The sequence below is a fragment of the Staurois parvus genome, unplaced genomic scaffold (genome assembly GCF_062004578.1).
Source record: "Staurois parvus isolate SC_StPar_1 unplaced genomic scaffold, SC_StPar_1.0 ptg000018l, whole genome shotgun sequence".
NCBI classification, from domain to species: Eukaryota; Metazoa; Chordata; class Amphibia; order Anura; family Ranidae; genus Staurois; species Staurois parvus.
The window spans coordinates 23,899,285-23,912,004 of NW_028317814.1; positions in this window are offsets into that span (position 1 = coordinate 23,899,285).

Consider the following 12,720-nt stretch of genomic DNA (forward strand, 5'->3'; position numbering starts at 1 on the left):
ATCCCAAACCAAATCCCCAACTTCATATGTGCAAATATCCGTAAAAAAAAAAATTATATAAAAAAAAAATAAATATATATATATATATAACACACACACAACATACAAAAATGAACATCCAGTCATATGGTGAATAAAGTTATAACATCAATTACAAACTGACCAAAAAAAATTCAAAGTCTATATACCGTATTTTTTGCTCCATAAGACGCACTTTTTCTCCCAAAAAAAGGGGGGAAAATGTCAGTGCGTCTTATGGAGCGAATATGGAGCTGCCGGTCCGGTATTTCCACCGCCGCCGTGTCAAAATACTGGGCCGGCCGCTCAGCTCTGCAGCGGGACCTTATGGAGATGACTGCTGACCTTTGGGGAGGGGGGGGGAGAGGGTACCTGAATTTGACAGGTACCCGCTCTTACTTCCGCGGAGTTGTTCTTTGATCTTACCTGTTCCTCTATCCAGCCGCGCGCTGTCTTCCCGGCTTCTGTAGTGTGGGCGCCAGCCGGGTGCCAAGTGCGCATGCGCAAGAAGCGGTGCTTTTTGTGAATGGTAAGGCGGTACCTGGGACACATGACAGATCCCAGAAGCAGCCGGACCAATCACAAAGCACAAGTGCTTCTTGCTCATGCGCACTGGGCACCCGGCTGTCATGCCGAGCGCCATTACAGAAGCCGGGAAGACAGCGCGCGGCTGGATAGAGGAACAGGTAAGATCAAAGAACAACTCCGCGGAAGTAAGAACGGGTATCTGTCAAATTCAGGTACCCGCTCCCCACCTCCCCAAAGGTCAGCAGTCATCTCCTGTACTGTCCGCAGTCTCTGGTCATCCCTGTGCTGTCCGCAGTCTCTGGTCATCCCTGTGCTGTCCGCAGTCTCTGGTCATCCCTGTGCTGTCCACAGTCTCTGGTCATCTCCTGTACTATGTCTGCAGTCCATTAGTTCAGAATTTTTTTTCCTGTTTTCTGCCTCTAAAACCTAGGTGCGTCTTATGGTCAGGTGCGTCTTATGGAGCGAAAAATACAGTAAATAAAGTCAGACACTTCTATAGTCAATGTTCCTTGGATGGGTAAAGAAAGGATTACTACATAGTTAGTCTAGATGAAAAAAAGACACTAGTTAAAGCAATAAAAAGAGAAAAAAATAAAAAATCCCATATACACAATCTTATACCCACAGTTGATCAACTTTACCTATGTTAGTATCCAGATTAGGACATTTAGGAAATAATTCAGGGCTTTTATAAAACAATCTACTGAGCTAGACAGAACTACCTCTTGAGGAAGTCTATTCCACATTTTCACAGCTCTTACTGTGAAGAAGCCTTTCCGTATTTGGAGATTAAATCTCTTTTCCTCCAGATGTAATGAGTGCCCCCTTGCTTACTAGAAAATGATTATCTCTTATATACAGTATATACAGTATATAAGACCTTATTGATCTAATAGAAACAAAAAGAGTGGGTGAAGGGGTTCTATTTGCTACTGTGCATGCTCACTCTATATCATTGTTATAGGTTAGAAGCCATATGATGGGCTTCAGAAGGAGTAGGAGAACTCCCACAACATCAAGTGTACTTCATCCTACACTGTTTAAAGTTTGGGATGACAAACCATTTTTTCTGGTGTGGTAATCCGTTTTATTTGCAGTCCAAGGGGGTAGCTAAGGGGACAAAATATTCACCCATCTTGCCAATTTATTTATTTATGGCAAAGTGGGAATGGGAAGAGGTATCTGGCAGAAACTGGGAAAAACTTCAATTATAGAAAAGATTAATTGACGATAGGAAGGGGATGAACAGTCATTAGCTCATTTCTATAAAACGCATCGGTGCTAATAAGTATGGAATACGCGCTACAAAAATGGTGAGCAGTATATCCATAAAATGAATTGGGACCACATGATTGGATGTTCCTTTTTGCACTAATATTTTGTTTTTTGAATGGATATTTGCAGGAAAGTAGTGGAGACTGAAGTTTGGGTTTTTCAAACAAGAAATCGGATTGGTTGCTTAAGGACCCTTTCACACAATCGGTCCAATCAGGTCTGCCTGTTAGTTTGTCAGGAGGACCTGATCAGATGGTTCATGTATTCCTATGGACCACCGGCTGTAAATGGACTTTTACATTTACACCCACCTACCTCAAATCCAATCCAATAATAAAAAAAAAAACAAGGGTATCCATTCCTCTCTGTCTAGGAGGATCAGATTGGAGAGCAGTTGGGTGTAAACAGACACCCGATCGCCCATACAGCAGAGCGAGCTGTGCCCATGTCCGCTCTACATAAACGGAGCGGACACGGACCTGTCATCTGCCCCTCTATGCTCTGCTCAGCAGGAGATCAGCAGACAGGTCCCCTCCTGAACACAGCAGATTCACACTTGCCCGCAGGCTGGTTGCGGGTACAGGAATCGCTCCTGGTCCCGCACCCACAATCACATTGCGCTGCTCTTATGAGGCTGCCATTCATTCTGCGGGAACCGCAGTGAAACCGCATGGTCAGAGAACATGCGGTTTTCCTGAGGCTGCATTTTTTAAAAGATGCAAGCACCTTTTTTTCTGCAAGATACTCAGATGCAACAACCCATTCAAATGAATGAGCAAACGCGGGCCGCACAGCCCCCAGTGGTGTGAACCCAGGGTAAAGGAAGGTTTTTCCCTTGGAGCCCCTGAGCAAAGTATAACTATAGCAAGCCTATTCAACCAATCTGCGTCCACCCAAAACAAATATCAGTTGAGGGTGGATTTGGCCCAAAATGCAACACACCCCCTCTTAAAATAGAGAAAAATAATGGGCACGTGAATGTACATGCCCTGTATAGGATGGTTATTCGCTGCATGGTCTGCACTGATTTCATATAACCCAAAGCTTGTGTTCAATTGTGAACCGAGGGGGGGGGAACAATGCGTGTGATACTCTGTAAGGCCTCCACATCCTTGGAACATAATTTAACTGCTCCAAACAGGCAATGATTGTACAAAACTAAATAATAAATCTTATTTATGCTGCTCTTTTCAAAGTCACTGACTTGGTCTAAGTTATTTCAGGATCGGTAATAACATTTTGCCAGCAAGAACACAGCACAGTGCCGGCCAATTGGCCGTTTTTCCTTAGAGTGATATTAAAGGTTTGTTTTTTGTTAAATTACCAAACATGTCATATTTACCTGCTCTGTGTTGTGGTTTTGCACAGAGCAGCCCCGATTCTCATTTTCTCGGGTCCCCCGCTGGTGTCCCAAGCCCCTCCCTCCTGCCTAGTGCCCCCACCTGTGTAGGCTCACTCCTTTTACACACGGAAAGCGGCTTGGCTCCACCCCGACTCTCTCTGCATTGGCTCACTGACTGTGAATGACAGTAGAGGGAGCTAATGGCTACCATTGAGGAGGGAGAGACGTGGGAGAGCCGATGCTCTCATGCACATTGCTGGATCAGGATGGGGCTCAGGTAAGCTTTAGCGAAGGCTGAGGGCGCTGCTACACACTGAAGGTTTTTTACCTTCATGCAAAGTAAAAAAACCTTCAGTCTTTACAACAACTTTAGAGGGTAAGTTCACCTTTTCATGTACTAACTCCAAAAATCTTGGCCAGCCCTCCAGACCCTGCTGCACATAGTAGCTGTGATACCACGTGCTGTCAGTGTAGTGGTCTGTACGCCATAACACACAACGCCATAGTGACTATCCATCATCATACTTGCAATGGCAAGTGCTCATTGGGCAGCGCAACCATGTGATCACACTGACCCAATGTGAAGCGTTTCTTTCTTCTAGAAGAAAAGCTCTCAGATGTGCTTGTCATTGGATAGCATGGTCACATGGCTGTGCTGACCAATGAGCATTTGCCATTGCAAGTATGATGATGGACACTTAATACAGGGCTGTGTATTGTGGTGTACAGTGTATGGACTGTTAAACCAGCATCACGGCTGCTGTGTGTGGAGGGGTCCGCAAGGGTTGACCAGGATATTTGGAGTTAATTCACCTTTTCATTTTTTGCTCTGTGCTGAGAGGCTGCTGTGCTGCATTGTAACAACAGAATACCTTGCATTTTTTGTCACTCAATGCAAGGAGTTCCCTGATTGGACTAGATAACATCACCACCCTGCCTCTCCACCTTGTCCATTCAGAGAATGCCTTGCATTCTTTAAGAAATGCTAAGCAGTCCCTATTGTTACTATACAGCAGGGGAGCCCCTTTTCCAGCATACTGTATATACAGACAATTCTTAAAAGATGGACTGGAACCAGACTACCTTCAGTTTTTTTCTGTCCTAGGGTCTGTATTTCTGCAGTGCTGCCTAATGTCACAAAGCAATTTGTGATCCTGCAGTGGTTTAAAACAGATCCCCAAGCAAAATAGAAAACAAGGATCACCATTAACATCGGCAAGTACTGGCAGCAGATCAATGTCTAAATGACAAGTTCTGTCTATGTTAGGATCAATACACTAAGGTATGTGGGCTAAGCTCCATGGACAATACTGGAAGATTCAACCTCTTTCTGGTAATTAACCTCATTAGGTTAGAGCTACGCATTTTAAGTAGATCAATGAACCCCTTGACGTCGAAGTAACACAAATATGCGGCCTCACAGAACCGGGCTTTTATCCGTGGGGCCGCATATTTGCGTACCTGTCTTTGTGCTGGGAGCGCGTCACTGAGAGTACCAGGTCCCGTTCTAACAATCGGGACATGGGACTCCCGATTCTGGGTCACATGATCGCTGTGATAGCCTCTGATTGATTGATCAGTCACTGTGCAGACCGGCCCCCTTGTTGTTTTCTCTCTCTATGAATGGAGGACAGAGATACATTGTATCACTCTTTTCTGTCTCTAGGAATGGAGGACGGAGATACATTGTATCACTCTTTTCTCTCTCTATGAATGGAGGACGGAGATACATTGTATCACTCTTTTCTCTCTCTATGAATGGAGGACGGAGAGAAAAATTGTATCACTCTTTTCTCTATGAATGGAGGACAGAGATACATTGTATCACTCTTTTCTCTCTCTATGAATGGAGGACAGATACATTGTATCACTCTTTTCTCTCTCTATGAATGGAGGACAGAGATACATTGTATCACTCTTTTCTCTCTCTATGAATGGAGGACAGATACATTGTATCACTCTTTTCTCTCTCTATGAATGGAGGACGGAGATACATTGTATCACTCTTTTCTTTCTCTATGAATGGAGGACGGAGATACATTGTATCACTCTTTTCTCTATGAATGGAGGACAGAGATACATTGTATCACTCTTTTCTCTCCCTATGAATGGAGGACAGAGATACATTGTATCACTCTTTTCTCTCTCTATGAATGGAGGACAGAGATACATTGTATCACTCTTTTCTCTCTCTATGAATGGAGGACAGAGATACATTGTATCACTCTTTTCTCTCTCTATGAATGGAGGACAGAGATACATTGTATCACTCTTTTCTCTCCCTATGAATGGAGGACAGATACATTGTATCACTCTTTTCTCTCTCTATGAATGGAGGACAGATACATTGTATCACTCTTTTCTCTCTCTATGAATGGAGGACAGATACATTGTATCACTCTTTACTCTCTCTATGAATGGAGGACGGAGATACATTGTATCACTCTTTACTCTCTCTATGAATGGAGGACGGAGATACATTGTATCACTCTTTTCTCTCTCTATGAATGGAGGACAGAGATACATTGTATCACTCTTTTCTCTATGAATGGAGGACAGAGATACATTGTATCACTCTTTTCTCTATGAATGGAGGACAGAGATACATTGTATCACTCTTTTCTCTCCCTATGAATGGAGGACAGAGATACATTGTATCACTCTTTTCTCTCCCTATGAATGGAGGACAGAGATACATTGTATCACTCTTTTCTCTCTCTATGAATGGAGGACGGAGATACATTGTATCACTCTTTTCTCTATGAATGGAGGACAGAGATACATTGTATCACTCTTTTCTCTCCCTATGAATGGAGGACAGAGATACATTGTATCACTCTTTTCTCTCTCTATGAATGGAGGACAGAGATACATTGTATCACTCTTTTCTCTCTCTATGAATGGAGGACAGAGATACATTGTATCACTCTTTTCTCTCTCTATGAATGGAGGACAGAGATACATTGTATCACTCTTTTCTCTCCCTATGAATGGAGGACAGATACATTGTATCACTCTTTTCTCTCTCTATGAATGGAGGACGGAGATACATTGTATCACTCTTTTCTCTATGAATGGAGGACAGAGATACATTGTATCACTCTTTTCTCTCCCTATGAATGGAGGACAGAGATACATTGTATCACTCTTTTCTCTCTCTATGAATGGAGGACAGAGATACATTGTATCACTCTTTTCTCTCTCTATGAATGGAGGACAGAGATACATTGTATCACTCTTTTCTCTCTCTATGAATGGAGGACAGATACATTGTATCACTCTTTTCTCTCTCTATGAATGGAGGACAGATACATTGTATCACTCTTTTCTCTCTCTATGAATGGAGGACAGATACATTGTATCACTCTTTACTCTCTCTATGAATGGAGGACGGAGATACATTGTATCACTCTTTACTCTCTCTATGAATGGAGGACGGAGATACATTGTATCACTCTTTTCTCTCTCTATGAATGGAGGACGGAGATACATTGTATCACTCTTTTCTCTATGAATGGAGGACAGAGATACATTGTATCACTCTTTTCTCTATGAATGGAGGACAGAGATACATTGTATCACTCTTTTCTCTCCCTATGAATGGAGGACAGAGATACATTGTATCACTCTTTTCTCTCCCTATGAATGGAGGACAGAGATACATTGTATCACTCTTTTCTCTCTCTGTGAATGGAGGACAGAGATACATTGTATCACTCTTTTCTCTCCCTATGAATGGAGGACAGAGATACATTGTATCACTCTTTTCTCTCTCTATGAATGGAGGACAGATACATTGCATCACTCTTTTCTCTCTCTATGAATGGAGGACAGAGATACATTGTATCACTCTTTTCTCTCTCTATGAATGGAGGACAGAGATACATTGTATCACTCTTTTCTCTCCCTATGAATGGAGGACAGAGATACATTGTATCACTCTTTTCTCTCTCTATGAATGGAGGACAGATACATTGTATCACTCTTTTCTCTCTCTATGAATGGAGAACAGATACTTTGTATCACTCTTTTCTCTCTCTATGAATGGAGGACAGAGATACATTGTATCACTCTAACTCCTGGCATAGAGGTGAAAAAAAAAATTTTGTAAAGAAAAAATACCTAGATCAAGGTTTGATCTAGTTCAGTACCAGGGTTAGTGTTTAGGTCAGGGTCAAAGGTCAGGATTTAAAAAAAGAAAATTGGTGTCAGTGTGTTTTAGGTAAAAAAAAAAAGACAAAAACAAAATGCGCACTATTGTTTCTGGGCTGTACTACGGGTACAAACAACAAATAACACACATATGGTATCGCTGTGATCGTCAAGAGCTGGAAAATTTATTTTGGGTTGTTCTTTGGTGGTAGGTTATGGTAGTAACAAGAAACACACAGCTAAATACAAAAAAATATTTTTTTTTTTACTATTTTGGGCCAGATTTCCTTTGATAATCAAAAAAAAAATCAGGAGATATCCATTACCATTTACCACCAAATGAAAGCCCAATTTGTCCTTAAAAATACAAGGTATAATCCACCTGGATGTACAAAGTAGTTGTGATGATATGTACGGTTTTACTAACATATGTAAGCATTTCAAAATTGTGCTTAGGCATTTAGATTTATTTTACCCTTAGCCGTGAAGGGGTTAAGCTACTAAAAATGCTAGTGATTAGTTACTAGGTCCTGTGTAATTTATATACATCCTCCCACTAATGGTTTCATCCCTCACTGCACTGGTAGTGTACTAGTGAAGCTTAATATGCAGACCCCGGTGCCCTATGGAGTGTTCTCTGCATAACGCTACAAAGAACACATTGGACGGGCCACATGACTGGACTTGCATCCTAGCACTTTTTTCCCCCATTTATGAAAATGAATTGGATTTCGCTTGCTTTTGAGTCTCAAGGCATCTCAGTGTAGTTTGTAAAACAAAGCAATGATTTATAAATGTGACTTTTTGTTCTGAAAGAGGCCATATGGCCACAGTAAAGCTATTCTACTACTTTATTAACTGACCTCCATTAGATGGCTCACCAATTTCAACCACTTTTGATCAAGCTGGAAACAAAACACAGAATGATCCAGCATCAAAATTTCCTTCGCTCAACCCAGCACAAAAAAAAACAGATTGTATTCAATTAAATTGCCATAAGTTTGTCTGGTTTTGTTTTTCTTTTCAATTACTTGTATCAATTTATAGCTCAGTTTGATCGCTTAAAGCAGAACTGCAGGCAAAAACATCTTTACATGTGTTTGTTTCGAATTTCCTGCCTCCATTGAATATATCATCCATCTTCTGGTTCTCTCAGTAGTTGCTCTAAAGTAGCCTATTCATTTTCAGATCAAACTGTTAATTCTTTTTGGTTTCTTGTTTGTAAGAAAGATCGGTGGCTATTATGCCTCCTATTGTTCCAAAGAACACATAGTGCCATGGAGAGTGTAATGATGAAAAAACCTCACCAGCAGGTATACCTTTATTGGGAAAGACAATGGATAAAAACGTGAGTACACAAGCCTGTGGCTTAAGGGGAAGCCTGGGTCAGGATAGACGGCCCATCCGCTCTGATGGAAGCCTGCGTGGTGGTAGGAACCACATTATTGCGGTGTCCCGGGTGACGTCACCGCGATGTCCGGGAGACGGAGGGGAGGAAGCAATGCTGTGGCCGCAGGCAAGAGAGAAGTCCTATTACCAGGATGACATGATTCACACGCATGTGCTTTTTCAAGTCTGCTTCCTATTGCCCCAGCTATTGCTCTTGGCACATCCCTTCTGTAGTTCTTTCTCCAGGAAGCAGTGATGTAATTCAGCCCCACTTGCAGTGGTGGGCGGACCGAGACTTTCAGACACATTTAACATGTACAGGCCTAGTGTACCCGCTCACATTCACTACAATTCCTTGTGGCTGATGGGAACTGTAGTTTCCTTTTACTGCAGAGAAAGAGGAGAGGATATGATGTAATAATCCCTGCTGGTACACCTCCTTCCTGGCAGAGCAGATGCTGTTATCTTTGGAACTACGGAGATGAGGTCATGAAAATTCAGTTAAGACTTTTCTCCCAAATGGTAAGGACTTTCAAAATGTTATTAACTGTTTAGTGTTTTGTGTAGGGGGGTGTACTAATGAGTAATTTTTTTTTTCCCTATTCCAGAGATCTTCTTTAAATTAAGGTGGTTGATTGAACTTGTGGATAATAGACTGCTTGATTTCAGACAACCACATTGAGCAAATGTTTGATTCTCGGTCAGTCAAACATGGTTTGAATTGCTGAAAAGTCACCATGTGGCCAGCTGAAAGTGGAACTATACTCAGAAAATGAAGTCCTGCTAGATCACTTCAGGCTGGCCCCTCTTGTAAAACATTATAAACAAGTGCCTATATTGTGTAAAATCCAGTAATACAATGTCAAACCCTGCTCTGCACATGCTCAATTGCTCTTTATTCTTAGGCACTGTGCTGAAAATGTAGAGGCTGATCTACTGAGAGCCTAAAGATTTACTGCTGCTCAGCGACTCGAGCCTTGTACAAAATGGTAGCCTCCAGCAAGAAGAAGCAGGAGCAATAGTGGTGGTAATTTACAGCACACACTAACTTTGGTAGCAAATTATTAATGTGGAATGTATGTTCCTTGATAAAGAAAAATATTTTTTATCAAGTTGTTACGGGTAAAGTTCAGCTTTAGGAGTATTTACTGAACAAATGGTTTCATATGGAAAAAGCCATAAAGTAGTGGTTTGCGATGACCAATTGCACATGGTTGGACCTTCAAGGCACGGTCATCAGTTTTGGTTTATAATGTGTTCTCAGGTCAGCCCTGTCTATATGTTTATCTCCTGGTAGAAGAAGAGATAATCTGGTAATAGTGGGGGTGGGGGCGAAACTACAGGGTGATTTAAATCTCTTGATACTGAGATTTAACCATTTGCTTGTTCTCATTTCATTAGATTAGATGCTACTAAAATTGCCAGTATTAAAGAAGAACTGAACTCTGGAGGTTGTGCCCAAAACTAAGCCGTGTGCAAAGGTCTAGTCACCAGTATTGCCTGTGGTCTTCCTGCAGCTGATCTTTTCCCTATTACTGACTTCCCGGGTTCCAAACCAGCCTTCACTAAATGGCGGACCGCGGTCCGGATCCAGACCGATAAACAGCCCACTCCAGACCATCAGCCCATCATTCTGCTGTGCTGGATTCTCACCAAGCTGCAGTCATTGGTTGTTTGGATTGTCAGCATCATCAGAACCAATGATGTCACATGTGGGGGCAGCCCCTGCAGCATGCTTCTCCTCCCAGCTCCTGTCCTTGCCTGGCTCTATGCCAGGGGCGGACTGACCATTTGGAAATTCAGGCACTGCCCGAGGGCCCGGGGTCAGTAGGGGGCCCCATGAGATGCCCCTGGTACCTTTTTCATAGGCTTTTTTGAGTTTGGGCAAGGACACAGGGGCCCCATGATCCCCTATTGCCCAGGGGCCCCATGAGTTGTCAGTCCGCCCCTGCTCTATACTGATCTATAGTGAGACTCTGAAGGGGGAATCTGATGTATGGAGATATGATGTAAGGGGGCACGGTGATTTTGTCAGATGGTTTTTGGGAGCACTATAATGGGGAAATCTGATATATGGGGACACCTAATGTAAGAGGGCACCCTGATGGGGGAACCTCATGTATGGGGACACCTGCTGTAAGAGGGGCACTGTGATTTTGGCAGCTGATATATGGGAGTACTAGTATGGGGGAATCTGATATATGGGGGCACCCTGATGGTCACGCCTGATAAAGGGGGGGTACCTAGATGGGAGACACTGAACTAAGAGGTACCCTGATGTAAGGTGGTTCTATTTTTTCTTTTACTTGAAAAGAGAGATTTGGACCTCGGATGGAAGAAACTTTTAGCAACTGGACCTCCTTGAACTTTAATCCCTAACAGCCGAGCGCACGCAAATATGCGGCCCCTTTGCATCTGGGCCTTGACGTCAAGCGGCCGCATATTTGTGTACCATTAGAAAATACATATATGCCGAGAACACACACCCTGCGTGCTCCTAGCACATACGTCCATGGCTCACAATCATTTGACTGCCGTGACAGCGAATCAAGGCAGTCACATGACCCTAAATCCCCTACCGCCTCCTGGCTTCCTAAACTCTTATAGGGCCGGGAGGCGCCGACGCAAAGGGGTTAATTCATTACCACTGTTCTATGCTATATCTCTGGAGACAGCTTGGTAGAACAGGGCTTTCTTTCCTCAAGTCAGAGCCTCCAGTGAGGAGGACCATAATCAGCACTGTAGTGATATCACCAAACAGCACTCCAAATCTCCTAAGCCAAGCATCTGTGCCATAGATCTCACACTGCAGATACAGCCATGAGGCCATAGGCACACTCACATTCCAGAACGTGCACTGCTGGGGTTTTTTTTTTTTTACAAGGAAAAGGTACATTCTCCTTTGACTGAAATAGCCTATGAGGAAAGATTTAGAGGAACTGAATTTATCCTCCCATGAGAAGAAGAGATTAAGGCTAGGTTCACATATGTACGGGTGGTGCCGCTGCGGATCCACACGAAACCACCCACACAGAGGAATGCGAACCCGCGGGCGGGTGCCATTAGTTCTAATGGCACGGCGCCCGCACTGGAAAATGCAATTGTACTGGGAAACGAGGTTCCCGCGTGGGCTGTGGTTTCAGAAGTGCAGGGACTTCTCTGCGTCACGGGGCACGGGAGTCCATTCAAATGCATGGGCTCTCCTGCCTGCGCAAAACGCGGCCCGCACGGCCACATATATGTGAACCGGGGGTAAGGGGGGATATGATCTCCATGTATAATACATAAGGGGGATGTGATCACCATGTATAATACATAAGGGGGGGATGTGATCACCATGTATAATACATAAGGGGGGGATGTGATCACCATGTATAATACATAAGGGGGGGATGTGATCACCATGTATAATACATAAGGGGGATACGATCTCCGTGTATAATACATAAGGGGGATACGATCTCCGTGTATAATACATAAGGGGGGATATGATCTCCGTGTATAATACATAAGGGGGGATACGATCTCCGTGTACAATACATAAGGGGGGATACGATCTCCGTGTACAATACATAAGGGGGGATACGATCTCCATGTACAATACATAAGGGGGGATACGATCTCCATGTACAATACATAAGGGGGGATACGATCTCCATGTACAATACATAAGGGGGGATACGATCTCCATGTACAATACATAAGGGGGGATACGATCTCCATGTATAAATACATCAGTGGTTCATATAGTGAACGTGGTGTAGAGCTATTCACCCTGAGGTCATCACAGAGGACAAGGGGGCACTCTTTACATCTGGAGGAAAAGAGATTTCAATCTCCAAACACGGAAAGGTTTCTTCACAGTACGAGCTGTGAAAATGTGGAATAGACACCCTCAAGAGTTGGTTCTGGCCAGATCAATTGATTGCTTTAAAAAAGTCCTGGATTCTTTCCTAGATACACAGAATATAACTGGATACTAACATTTATAGGTAAAGTTGATCCAGGGAATATCC